At 35.6% G+C, this 14,960-nt stretch overlaps 1 protein-coding gene across 1 annotated transcript in view; it reads left to right on the forward strand.

The window, feature by feature from the left end:
- The window catches only part of PIBF1 (progesterone immunomodulatory binding factor 1), a 209,735-nt gene that overhangs the window by 99,488 nt on the left and 95,287 nt on the right, over positions 1 to 14,960 (forward strand). The window lies entirely within an intron of this gene.

The raw sequence follows: 14,960 nt of genomic DNA on the forward strand, positions 1-14,960 counted from the left end.
GTGACCCCCTTTTTGTCTTAAGAATAATTTTGAAGGAAAAGCATTATCTTACATTCACTCCTAATTGGTAAGACACAGAGCCAAAGCAAAGGGAAATAACCTCTCAACTTCCTTCTGTGACAGCCATAGCACCCTCTAATGACCTTCAACCTTCCTTAAACTTCTGACCTAACACACAGGTTTTCCTCTGCCCAGGTAGAGCCTTTGTGTATTTTATTTTTTTTGTGGGAGCCCTCACCTGTTTTCTTCTCTGTTCACCTTTCAGTCATGTTCTTTGTCTCTAGTCTCTTCCTCCTGTAGCTGTCTGTGTCCATATGTACTTGCCAATGGTGTGTTGTGAAACATTGTGTGTGGGTTTTGGGTACATGCTTTATTTTAACTTTGTTAAAATATTTTTTTCTTTCTTGGATACAGTACGTTAAGGTGTAAGAACCCAGAAATTTGAGGCAGTCTTGGATGCAAACTCCAGCATTACTACTTAGTTGGGCAAATTAATTAACCTTTCTGAGTCATTTTATTTCTAAAAAGAATAATCCTAAATTCTATGTTAGAGTTTTAGAGATGGTTACATGAAAAGAAAAATACATATATATGGAAAGCAAATATAAATCTAAGGCACTGCAGTGTTCGGTGCCTTTCCTTTGTATTGATCTCTACACATGCTGACAAGCCATACCAGTTCACATTTTTTTCTTCATAAATGCCTTTAGGGTTCTGTGACCACAGGTCCCTCAACCACTTCTTTGGATCTTGGTTACAAAAGCAAGTGAGAGAAAAGGAAGAGACAGGGCAATAATAAAAGCACCAATTTTCTACCAACCTAGAAAGGAGGAGCAATAGTTTTTGAGATGGGGAAGCATAGGAACTGTGTAGGGAGAAGAGTGAGGGCTAAGAAAATATTTAAGAGGAAAAGGCATTTCTTCAAAATAATAATTGTAGGATGTTAAAATGTTACTATTTTCATTCAATTACTATTTATTGAGTTTCTTTGATTATGTTGGGTACTTTATTATTTCATTTTTATCCTGAATGTATGCATGTAGCCATAAATAGATTGCTAAATAGATACGTTGGGATGTAGACATTTTCCAGAATTTTATAAGCGTTCTCATTTGATAAATAACTATAGAAAATAAAAATCTGATTATAACATGATATGTGTTAACTAACTGTGTAAACTGGCATAATAGTATATTTTGTATCTGCTTTCTTGAAAATCCCAAGGTAGTAGTTTACAGAAAAACTAATAAGCAGTTGTTTAGTCCATTAAGCCTGATGAGAGAAATTTAGAGATGGGGAAGTACACCTAACAAAGTGATGTAGTTCTTTTCATTATTGTCTTATGTTTTCTTCATTCTGTTTTACATGCCCTCATGATAGACCTCGTTATATTCTTGTGGGTAAGCTAGTGAGTTGCGCTTACATTCCTAAAATTGTGTGTACATTTTGCCACTACTTTAACTCATTACAAATCTTAGGTGTATCTCACTGTCATATCACACTAACTTTGCTTCCTCTTTTGCATTTGTTTTTAAAATGTTTTTAAAATGTTGTCATGTCTCCAACACGTTAGTCATTAACCAAACTGTACAGTGTTAGAAACTTTAATCTTTTTTGTAGTTCAGCTATACCTATCCTGTAATCATTTTGGTTTCTTTTTTCTTCACTCCCTATAATTTGTTTTCATCCTACACTGACACCTAAACCTGGAAATAATCATGTTGATTCACTGGTTTTGTCATACTTCAGAAAAGACTACACCTTATCCAATTAATTTATGATACTTTAGTGTTTTTTACCCTGGCTTGAACATATTTAGTAATTTAAACTGTATGACACCTAAAAAATGGTTAATAGGACTTCATTCTTTAATTCTGTAAACATTCATTAAAAGCTTGTGATATATACCAGGTGATATACTAGGTCCTAAGAATCCAAAGGTGCATTAAACAACAGTCTTGAACTTGAGTAACTTACATTTTTTTTTAATTGTACAAGGCACTGTGTGAGCATTTTACTTATATTAGCCCATTTTATCACTCAGAACTCAACATTCCCAAGTCTGTCCTCAGGGATTTTGATTCAGTAGGTCTAAGGTAGAGTCATGACATCTAGAGTTCTTAGAAGTTCCACAAGGAGTTCTGTTGGTTATCCTTGGTTGGTGGAGATAAAATGAAGCTTAGGGTCGTGCTCACCCTTGGAAAAGAGAAAGTCTTGCTAATGGTTCAGCTCTACCCAGGACTCTGGTTTCTAAATCCCTATTCAGGAGTTTCCTAGAATCCTCATGGAATTCTGTATCCTCTCAGAATAGTTTTGTGTTAAGATTTGTAGCGTTTGCCTGGTGTTTTTCAAGTTTTTATTTAAATTCTACTTTGTTAACATATATGGTAAAATTGGTTTCAGGTGTAGAATTTAGTGACTTATCACTTACATATAACACTCAGTGCCATCACAATAAGTGCCCCCCTTAATACCCATCACCCATTTGGCCCATTACCCCACCCACCTCCCTCCATCAACCCTCAGTTTGTTCTCTATAGTTAAGTCTCTTATGGTTTGCTTCCCTCTTGCTTTTTATTCCCTTTCCCCTCTACTCATCTGTTCTGTTCTTTTTTTTTAATTCCACATATGAGTGAAATCATACAGTATTTGTCTTTCTATGACTGGCTTGTTTCAGTCAGCATAATACACTCTAGCTCTAACCACGTTATTGCAAAAACACTTTCATTATTTTTTATGGCAGAGTAATACTCCATATTGTGTGGGGGGGGGTGTGTGGGTGTGTATGTGTACGTACACGCATGCATACCGCTTTATCCATTCATCAGTCAGTGGACATTTGTACTCTTTCCATAGTTTGGCTACTGTTGATAATGCTGCTGTAAACATTGGGATGCATGTATCCCTTCGAATGTATTTTGTATTCTTTGGGTAAATTCCTGGGTCTTAGGGTAGTTCTATTTTTAACTTTTTGAGGAACCTCCATGCTGTTTTCCAGAGTGGCTACACCAGTTTACATTCCCACCAGCAGTGCAAAAGGGTTCCTCTTTCTCCGTATCCTTGTTAACATCTGTTGTTCTCTGTGTTGTTAATTTTAGCCATTTTGACAGGCGTGAGGTGGTATCTCATTGTGGTTTTGATTTGTATTTCCCTGATAATGAATGATGTTGTGCATCTTTTCATGTGTCTGTTAGCCATCTGGATGCTTTCTTTTGAAAAAGTGTCTACTCTTGTCTTTTGCCCATTTCTTCACTGGATTTACTTGTTTTTTGGGTGTTAAGTTTGATAAATGTTATATAGATTTTGGATACTAACCCTTTATCAGATATGTCATTTGGAGATATCTTCTCCATCAGTTGTCTATTTTAGTTTTGCTGATTGTTTCCTTCGCTGTGCAGAAGCTTTTTATCTTGATGAAGTCCCAGTAGTTTGTCTTTGCTTTTGTTTCCCTTGCCTCCAGAGATGTGTCTAGTAAGAAGTTGCTGCGGCTGAAGTCATGAAGGTCGCTGCCTGTATTTTCCTCTAGGAATTTGATTGTTTCCTGTCTCACATTTAGATCGTTCATCTGTTTTCAGTTTATTTTTGTGTATGGTATAAGAAAGTGGTCCAGGTTCATTCTTCTTCATGTTGCTGTCCAGTTTCCCCAACACCATTTGCTGAAATGACTGTCTTTTTTCCATTGGATGTTCTTTCCTGCTTTATCAAAGATTAGTTGACCATACAGTTGTGGGTCCATTTCTAGGTTTTCTGTTCTGTTCCGTTGGTCTATGTATCTGTTTTTGTGCCGGTACCATACTGTCTTGATCACTACAGCTTTGTAACATAGCTTGAAATCCAGAATTGTGATGCCTCCAGCTTTGTTTTTTGTTTTTGTTTGTTTATTTGTTTGTTTTTTTCAAGTTTGCTTTGGCTATTCATGGTCTTTTGTGGTTCCATACAAATTTTAGGATTGTTTGTACTAGCCCTGTGAAAAATGCTGGTGGTATTTTGATAGAGATTGCATTAAATAGGTAGATTGCTTTGGGTAGTATAGACAGTTTAACAATATTTGTTCTTCTAATGCATGAGCATGGAATGTTTTCCATTTCTTAGTGTCCTCTTCAGTTTCTTTCAGAAGTATACTTTTCAGAGTATAGATCTTTTACCTCTTTGATTAGGTTTATTCCTACATATCTTACAGTTTTTGGTACAAATGTGAAGGGGATCAATTCCTTGATTTCTCTTTTTGCTGCTTCAATGTTGGTGTATAAAAATGCAACAGATATCTGTACATTGATTTTACTCCTGCGACTTTTCTGAATTCGTGTATCAGTTCTAGTGATTTTTTGGTGTAGTCTTGGGTTTTCTACATGTCATTTGCGAGTAGTGAAAGTTTGACTTCTTCCTTGCCAATTTGGATGCCTTTTGTTTCTTTTTGTTGTCTAATTGCTGAAGCTAGTACTTCCAGTACAATGTTAAATAACAATGGTGAGAGTGGACATCCCTGTGTTGTTCCTGACTGTAGAGAAAAAGCTCTGTTTTTCCCCCATTGAGGATATTAGCTGTGGGTCTTTTGTGTATGGCCTTTATGATCTTGAGGTATGTTCCCTCTATCCCTACTTTGATGAGGGTTTTTATCAAGAAACGAGCCTATATTTTGTCAAATGCTTTTTCTGCATCTATTGAGAGGATCATATGGTTCATATGCTTTCTTTTATTAATGTGGTGTATCATGTTGATTGATTTGCGAATATTGAACCAGAGCTGCAGCTTTAAATGGAAGTTGGTCTAAATAAATATCTTTTACAACTGTGGTAAATTGATTTCCTTCTTTGAGCTATATATAATGGAAAACTATGATTGGCCTCCCTTCTATTGTTCATACTTGATACTAGTTCATAAAAGCATCCTCTAAAAGCACCTTTTCTTGTGACTTTTTTTTCTTAGAGTGGTTTTAGGTTCACAGCAAAATCAAGAAGAAACTACAGAGATCCTATAACTATTTTGGATTCCGTGTTATATATTCTGATTTTTTTAATGTACCCTAACATTCTGCAGTATATATTAAAGGGAGCAGGAAATAGTTTGAGTGCTGTCAAGCACTGATGTAATAAATACTCTTGGTTTGGAGGATGATTCAAGCTCAATTTTAAGTGTTTGTTGTCACGTTGCCACATAAGGCAAAATAGCTACCCATACAAACACTATTATAAAATATTTCTCTCTAATTTTATCTCATGCATGCTTTGATTTATTTTAAGGCAACATTCCTCTCATTTATTTCACTTAAGTACTTTTATCCTCACATACCTGCAGTACCTATTTTTTGCCTTTATAAGATGGCCAAATATTACCACATATTGTTTATTAATGACATTACATATTTTATTTGATCATGATATGATAGATGCATTGAATTACTCTAAATGCATGCTTGAAATTCTTATAAATCCATGGTGCAGTTGTTAAACATACTCAGCGTTTTTAACCCAGCAAAAAAAGATTTCTCACATGCATGTAAGAATTAGTTTGTAAGCCAAAAATGACAGATGTAGTATTACAGCTGAGCAGTGAACTTGCTGAAGAAATCATCTAAATGGCAGAAACATTTGGAGAAATACCCAAGTGCCTTTTAAATTCCTTTCTCTTGTCCTATAGTAACCAGTGTTGCAACAATGATGATGATTTTTATAAATTTTCTCTATCTGCTTTCTTTTCAATTTAGAAAATTTAACAACTGAAAGGAAAAGATCAGAATTACCAGAACTCTGATTCTTTATAATTTTATATGCATATTTTTGAACTTAAGTAATTACTCTCCTGATTTTTATTAAAAATAGTTGTGATTCGGTATCAAGGAATATATTTTAAAATTTACTGGTATCAAGATGACAATAAGTGAGAGAAAGTAGTTGGTGGAACAAATAACAATAATGCAAAAAAATCTCTAAAATAACATTTTCTATTTTGATCTCAATGAAAAGAAAGCAATTTCAGATAAATAATATGTACAAATTGTCGTGGGGTTTGTTTGCTTTAGGGTTTTTGTTTTTTGTTTTTTGCGTGTTTCAGGGGTTGGAGCATTTTGGTTTTTGGTTTTTGTTTTGTTTTGTTTTGCTTTCGCTTTTTTGAAGTACCCATTAAGTACTGTAGATTGGGTGTGGTAGAACACCAGTGCTTATTCTTGGGATCAGAGATCTCTCATACAGTTTCAGGATATTAAAAAACTAACCAACCAAGACTTACTCTACTAGACGTTGATACTACATACTTCATACCTTACTTGGTTAATAACACTTTATTATGAGAAGTAAAATAGATCTGAACCAGAATTATTTATATTGAAAGTAGATAATGTTTCATTTTTTAAAATTTGCCTATATCAAAGACTTCTGAGTTGCCGTTAGGAAAATTACTTTTAAGTCAAAAAAAAATCATGTAATATAAAAACAACTTTTACAACAACTTCCCTTTTCCCAGATATCTTTACCTACAGTGGTACCATTTTTTTTTAAGATTTATGCTTTTTCTTTTCTTTTTACATAAATGTGAGTATCCTTATATGATTTTAGATATATTCATAGTACATGTCTAAATATGTATGTTAAGTAATGAGTCAAGTTTATATATTAAGCTTATTTTTATTTTTATTTTTATTTTTATTTTTTGAGAGAGAGATAGAGAGCAAGCCAGAGAGGGGCAGAGAGAACGGGAAACAGAATCCCAAGCAAGTTCCATGCTCTAGCACAGAGCCCGAAGTGGGGCTCAAACTCAAAAACTGTGAGATCATGATCTGAGCCAAAATCAAGAATCAGATGCTCCACCAACTGAGCCACCCAGGTGCCCCAAGTTTATATGTTTTAAAGAAACACATTAGAATATATGGATCCAAAAGAGAATATCCTCTACTAAAACAGGCATATTTGGGGCCCCTACACTTTTCCCAGCCATCCTGGCATTGCTCAGTAGGGTTACTTCATAGTCCTTGCAGCAGCCCTTAACTGTAAAGGCCTTATTCTCCTTCAAAGATATATTTTGTTTTGAAAATTCAGAGTAAAACCATTGCATTAGGTGGGCGAATAAACTGGGTGCTACTATTTGGTGTGAAAAATGAGGTAAGAAATTAGGGAGAATTTAAATGTCTAACAATAGAAAAATACTCAACGGAAAATTATGGGGCCAATACTACTTATGAAAGGGGATTAGAAGCATAGAAGCCTTTTAAGTTCTATCAGTGAAAACAAGGACCTCAAACTATATGAAGGTATGATTTACATATATAATGTGCATAGTAAACATTTTATGTATGAGAATATCAAAGATTGGTGAGGATGTGGAGAAACCATATTTCATACACTTTTGGTCATGTTTCAATACTATATGGCTACTTGGAGAAAATTGGGTAAAATCTATGAAAATTTAAAATCCTTTCACCTAGGGGCACCTAGGTGGCTCAGTCAATTAAACGCGTGACTTCAGCTCAGGTCATGATCTCACTGCTCGGCTCGTGAGTTCGAGCCCCATGTTTATGCTGACAGCTCAGAGCCTGGAGCCTGCTTCGGATTCTGTGTCTCCCTCTCTCTCTGCCCCTGCCCGGCTCATACTCTCTGTCTCTGCCCCTCCCTAGCTCATACTCTGTCTCTCTCTCCTTCAAAAATAAATAAACATTAAAAAAAAAAAATTAAATCCTTTGACCCAACAATTCTACTTCATGATCTCTCTCCTAGAAAAACATTTACTTGTGCATGGGAAGCATCATTTAGGATAGTCTTGAAAGCACTGTATGTAATAAAAAAAATTGGAAATAATCTGAACATTCATCAGTTTAGAATTAAATAAATGGATTGAAATTAAATAATCTGTCTGCATTGTGATCACCTCTATAGCAAATGAAAGGAATGAGGTACAGACAGGGAAAGATCCCAGAACATATTCTTAAGTGAAAAAAAATAATTTATAGAGTGAGGTACAGACAGGGAAAGATCCCAGAACATATTCTTAAGTGAAAAAAATAATTTATAGAGTATTTGTGACATGATGCCATTTTTTTAATAAAAGAAAAAAGAGACCGATATATCCTTCTGTGTATAATACATGTGCATTGTTTTAAAAAAACTCTGGAAAAATACACAGAAAACTGGTAACAGTGTTTATCTCTAAAAGGAGAAATGAAGTTGAGAGTGGTGATGAAAAGGTCTTTAATTGTTATTTGTAATATTTGAAGCTTTCACTCTGAAGAATGGATTTGATAAAGTACTTACAGAATTGAAGATAAATTTGAAAATTTTTAATTGTGCAGAAAAGATGAGAAGGAAATATATAACAATTTAAACAGCAGTTACCATTATGAGCTTATAAATGATATTTTTCTCCTATTATTATATAATCAGTACAAAAATTAAAAAGACATTTTTAAAAAGACACAGGTTATAAACAGTGAAAGGACATTTCTTATGTAGCTTATTAATTACCTAAGTATAAAAATGAAACAGTAACAGAATTGTTTGTTCAAATAAGTATCTATTTCCTAGCCCTATAAAATAGTTGCACTCATCCTGATTATCACCAGTTCATTTTTGAAAACTGGGTCCTCTTTCTTTTATTTATTTCTTATTTTTTATTTTTTTAGAGAGAGAGTGCATATGCACGTACACACGCACATGATCAGGGGAAAAGCAGAGAGAGAGAGAGAGAGAGAAGAGAGAGCATCTTAAGCAGACTCCACACTCAGCACAGAGCCTGATTCAGGGCTCAATCCCACAACCCTGGGATCATGACCTGAGCCAAAATCAAGAGTAGGATGCTCAACCCTGAGCCATCCATGCTCCCCGCCTCTTTCTTTTAATTGCAATTCATGTAGATTAGACTCTCTAATAAATCCATTAGTGTAGTTTTGGTGCATAATTTTAACTACTGGTTTAAGTTACCAAGTTTCAAATAGGAGTGAATGACTTCTTTTGCCTTCATATATTTGATATCCTATCTCTTCTTTAAACAGAAAGTGTCTATATTATATAAATTTTAAATATGATGCATGGCCCGTAAATGTTTTCTTATTAATCAATTAGTTAAATTCTAAATACAGGTTTTAGTGAACCTAATATGCTTGTCTTTACTCAAATATCACCTTAACAGAGAAATGCCTTCCCTGCCCAACCTCTTTAAAATAGGACCACCACTAATATCAACATCATTCCCTATTCCCTCACTCTACATTATTATTATAATTAGAATTTATTAGCATTATCACCCTCCATTTGTTTATCTCCCACCATTAGAATGTAAGTTCTTTGAAGAATAGTGATGCTATTTGTGGTTCACTGGTACCTAATAATTGATACCTAACACAGTTAGGTGCACAATAAATATTTTTAAGTGAATTAGGTATTGATGAATGAAATATTTTGGTTAATGCAAAGTTAACCCTATATAAAATAGCAATTTTAAAAGAAGAAATTTAAAATATACTTTTGTAAAAAGAATCATGTCTTCTTGTACCTCATACTCCGTATGCTTTAAATACATAGTTGGTAGAACACTAGTTAATGTTCTATTAGACATAGATCTATAAATATATACAGATACATAATGTTGAGAACCAGAAAAAAAAAAAAACAAAACATTAGACATAATGGAAAATTTACTGGTTTTGTATCTTTAACCTAAGGCAGTTAGCTTTTCCTCAGCCACAGAAGCAGAAAATCCAAAGCAACAGTTTTATCCCCCATTCTTAATTCAAGTAAGTGAATCTTAGAGTTTGGTTAATTACTCAGTAATTTATCCAGAGGCATTTTGAACATGTGATACAGGTCTAGAAATGCGTGTGGTACAAGTCTAGAAACACAACCAAGGGGCGCCTGGGTGGTTCAGTCGGTTAAGCATCCAACTTCGACTCAGGTTATGATCTCACGGTTCGTGGGTTCAAGCCCCGCATTGGGCTCTGTGCTGGCAGCTCAGAGTCTGGAGCCTGTTTAGGATTCTGTCTCTCTCTCTGTCTTTCTCTCTGTCTCTCTCTCTCTGCCCCTCCCCAGCTTATGCTCGCTCTCTCTCTCTCTCTCTCTCTCAAGAATAAACATTAAAAAAAATTTTTTTAAAGGAAAAAAAAAAGAAACACAACCAAAATTCTCTGTAAAAAGAATGAAAATGAGTCTTACCCCTGGGAATTAGAAATAGCAGGCACAAAAGTAGTTAAGGTATGGATTAGTTATTAGCTCCACCAAAATGAGTAATTTGAAAAGGAACTGAACATCAACTCACTGAGGCCTTATTAACAGAACAAGCAGAAAGAGGAATCTGAGACAGCAAAGTAAAATGGGATTTGTAGCCCACCTGTGTGGGCAAGATGGCTTCTCAGGTGGTTAGAGAGGTCAGCTTCTGCCCTTGTCAACTTCCATTTCCCACAACAAATTCCACCAAAGCCTTCCTATCTGGAGACCCGGGTCCCATCTCTGTTTCAAAGCACTCCTCTTACATGTAGCAAGTTAATCAGCAGCCTCAGCCCCCTTGGCTTGTGATATTTAGAATTAGATTATCCCCCTCGCACAAAGGATGCAGTGGTCCAGTCATATGACTGTTTGCTCCCATGTCTTCCTCTGAGCCCCACAGTATATTCTCTGTATTGACCCAGACTACCTTTCAGTCCTTTCTCTCAGTTAATCTGCCTAATGCCTGACTCCTAAAAATCCTTCCCTGAACCCTTGCCAGTAACCGGAAATCCTATTACTTTGCTTAGCTTCTTTTGCCAATCTTCCTTGTGCAGGTTTTACTTCCTGTACTCTTTCTCTGCACACAGCTGTCCTCTGGCATGCAGACAGATGCTTGCCTCAACGGTTGCTCCGCCTTCCCTCCAGATTGAACAAGCTTTCAAAATTTCTTAATGGAAGGACCACTTCCTGGTCCTGGTGATTATAGGAACCTCATGACTGAATACAATCTATTTTGGATATTTTGCCTTAGAATGGCTATCTATCAAATGAGATTAGATAATGATTCCAAATCAATATCCACTTTTAATATCCGGATAGCCATGAACATTTTGTGGACAAAATTCAAAGATCAGTTGTTGCTTCTTGTTGAAAAATAAAAACTGAGTTTAAATAAAAGGTTAATAATTACATAGGTCCTTCACCATTTTACCCAATGATAACCTTGTTGCTAGAGTTGGGAATAAGTCATATACACTTCTTGGCTTAATGCATCGGAGTATAATGCGCAAAACCTTCACCGTAGTGTGTATGTTAAGTCTGCTCATGTAAATACTGTTATAAAAACCTCTTGTTACTCAGTATTTTAGACAGTGCTTTTGTTTAAATTCATTCTCCCATTTCTGAGGATTGACTGCCACGCTCCTCTCTCCCAGTTATTTCTCAGGGTTGCAGAATTTGCTGTGCTGCTTGGGGTGAATTGGCCAGGGCCTGAGGGCACTTCCTAGGGGTCAGCAGGTTGGCAGCTCCCTATTTAATAGGTGGTTTTCACCTTTTCACCTTTCTTCTCCTCATATGTCCAGCTTAAAAATCTGTTGTAGGGGCACCTGGGTGGCTCAGTCGGTTAAGCATCCAACTTCAGCTCAGGTCATGATCTCATGTTCATCAGTTCAAGCCCCGCGTTGGGCTCTGTGCTGACAGCCCAGAGCTTGGAGCCTGCTTTGGACTCTGTGTCTCCCTCTCTTTCACTGCCCTTTCGCCCCCACTCACGTTCTCTCTGTCTCTCTGTCTCTCTGTCTCTCTGTCTCTCTCTCTCTCTCTCTCTCTCCCCTCAAAAATATATAAAAACATACAAAAAAATTTTTTTTAATCTGTTGTAGTGTATTCCATAAGAGCAAATAAAATTAATTCTAGGACTTTATATTACTGTTTTTTAAAGTAGTGTGTGATATATGGGTGAGTCTTATGAAAACTGAAAACCCAGTTACAAATGTAGCGTAACCTAGATAAATTGAGCCCTGGGATGAGATCATTGTGAGGATTCTTGAAGATTCTGATTATACTTTTAACTTTATAGGAAATTAAACCTCTTAAAGTAACTGTGCTGAATTAGAATGTCAAACATAAGGTTGTTAACATGTGAATAATAATGACTTAGTTCAAATAAGATGTTCATATTATGAGGATAAGATGAGAAGTCTGAGTCAGCAAAGTAAAATGTGACAGGTTACATTAGCAAAACACAAAGCGGGAATTACCTGAGACTGAGACTGTTAGGCTGTGCTCTTGTCCTGGTCCGTTCCTCACTGCTGGAACTGCCTCTGCAGCTCTGATGCTTCTTCAGCATCGTCACAGTTCACTTTAATAAATTAATTATTACACAGGCATGATGATCGGAAGCAGATTCTTTCATTGTACAAACAATGTAGGAGTAGACTAGTCCTTTAGAATTATCATTTGACTTACAGAATTATCAATTTATTAAACGTAGTGCTCTCAAATTTCTCAGAGATAACTATTGTTTTTTTTAAGTTTTCAATATGGGGGGAGAGTAATAGTGCTGAAAGTAACTTTCAAGTGTTGGGTAATAAATAAGAACAGGTGGAGCTAAAAGCTAAGGCTTTAATTTCCTATTTGGAGTTGGCATTGATTACCTACAATGTCTTGAATCCATAAAAAGGCAGACTTTGCAGTTTAATCTTTTCAAAGCAATTTTAAAGATCAACATCACATTCTAAATGACTTCACTAGAATTTTTTTGTATAATGCAGTCTAGTGTCTTCCCTAGTTTAGCATACAAAATACATACTGATTTCTCACAGCATATACAATTATATTTATAAAACCACCTTCCCCAGGGAGTATTTTCACGTCAGTAAAATGTTGAATTAATAAGTGTTTGAGTGAAAGATTTTTTTTTGCCATTTCATACCTATGAGCATGGCTATAATAAAAGAAAAACAGATAATTATAAGTGTTGATAAGGATGTGGAGAAATTGGCACCCTTATAACTGCTGGTGGGAATGTAAAATAGTCCAGCCGCATTGGAGAGCAATTTGGCAATTCCTCAAAACTGAGAAATAGGGTAGCTATATGACCTAGGTATATAACCTATTATTTTCCTAGGTATATAACCAAGAGAAATGAAAACACGTTTACCCAAAAACTTAACACACAAATGTTCATAGCAGCATTACTCATAATAGCCAAAAAAGTGGGAATAACCCATATGTCCATCAACTGATGAATGGATAAACAAAATATGGTATATCCATACAATGGAATATTATTCAGATATAAAAAGGAGTAGAATACCAATTCATGCTACATCGTGGATGAACCTTGAAAACATCAGCAAACCACATATTATACGATTCCATTTATATGGAATGTCCCGAGTAAGCCAATCCATAGAGTGAGAAACTAGGGCAGTGGTAGGCAAGGCTTGGGGAGAGAGAGGAATGGGGAGTGATTGCTAAATTGATATGAATTTCTTATTTGGGTAATAAAAACATTCTGTAATTAGACAGTGGTGATACACAACTTTGTAAATATACTAAAAACTAAAAAAAAATGAATTGTATACTTAAAAGGTTAACTTTTATGGTGTATATATTATGTCTCAAAAAATTTTGTCAATGTTTGCTTATCCATACAAAGAATATTTTTATATACCTATAGTTATACATATCTATATATAACTTCTTATAATTTTCTTCATATATATATATATGTGTATATATATATATATATATACACACACATATATATATATATAAGCTTTCCCAAAAAGTTAAAAAATTAAGCCCACAAGCTGACATTCACCTGAAAGCCTTCCTGTATATTAAATCATATGTACCAGTATACATTGACCTTCCACCAATTTGAACGCCAGGTGTTTTCATCAAAGCTAAAAGAGTGCCAAGGGTGAAGTAGCCAGGAGCAAATACCTACTACCTGTCTTCTCTGATTATACTTTGAATGTTATTGTTATTGTCACTTGGTAAAATGACCTTTGAAAAGCTTATCTGGTCTCAGAAATGTCAGTTAAGAATATCACGTAGTAGTGGAAAGATCATTGCCGTAGAGTCAAATATAGCTGGACTTCAATTTTTTTTTTTCAACGTTTATTTATTTTTGGGACAGAGAGAGACAGAGCATGAACAGGCAAGGGGTAGAGAGAGAGGGAGACACAGAATCGGAAACAGGCTCCAGGCTCTGAGCCATCAGCCCAGAGCCTGACGCAGGGCTCGAATTCACGGACTGCGAGATCGTGACCTGGCTGAAGTCGGACACTTAACCGACTGCGCCACCCAGGCGCCCCTGGACTTCAAACCCAACCTGAAATGTACTAGCAGCTTCTGCCTTTTAAAGAAATTCTTCGACATCTCTGAGCCTCAGGTTCCTCATCTGGCAAAAAATCCCTAATAGGGTTGTTGTAGGGATTAAATGAGATACCCTGAATAAAACAGACTGTTCTCTCTGCTGCTTCCCTGCCGTACATATACTCTTATTTCTTCACTCTATGATGGTTCCCATCCCAAACATTATACACTCCGCCCCCACTCCCACCCCCGTCACAAACACACGCACACACCTATATAAACCAAGTTATGTCTCCCTCCTTCACGTTCCCATTGAACCTAGGGATTACCCTATTGAAGCACTTGCCATACTCTATTGAATTTTCATGTTTATTTGCCTATCTTCCCCAGAAAGCTAACTTGTTTAAGGGAGGGGGGGACATTTTGTCTACCATTATATATACATTTGTCTAGCATAGTGACTAGCTGAATAAAATATTTGAATAAATGAATTTTAATAACATATCTAGCATTGTATTGGATTCATAATAGCTCCCTAAGACAGGATAATGTGTCTGTGTTTTCCTCTCTAGAACATAATCATCTTGAAGCATTTTCAGATTTATAATATGTGGTGATTTATATATGGAAAAGGCTTTATTACTAGTTAGACCTATGAAATGAAGCAACTGTTCCTTATCTGTGTGACAATAGACTACTTGTTATACATTTTGTACATTATTTGTAATTTGT

This window comes from Prionailurus bengalensis, chromosome A1 (assembly GCF_016509475.1).
Source record: "Prionailurus bengalensis isolate Pbe53 chromosome A1, Fcat_Pben_1.1_paternal_pri, whole genome shotgun sequence".
Taxonomy (NCBI): Eukaryota; Metazoa; Chordata; class Mammalia; order Carnivora; family Felidae; genus Prionailurus; species Prionailurus bengalensis.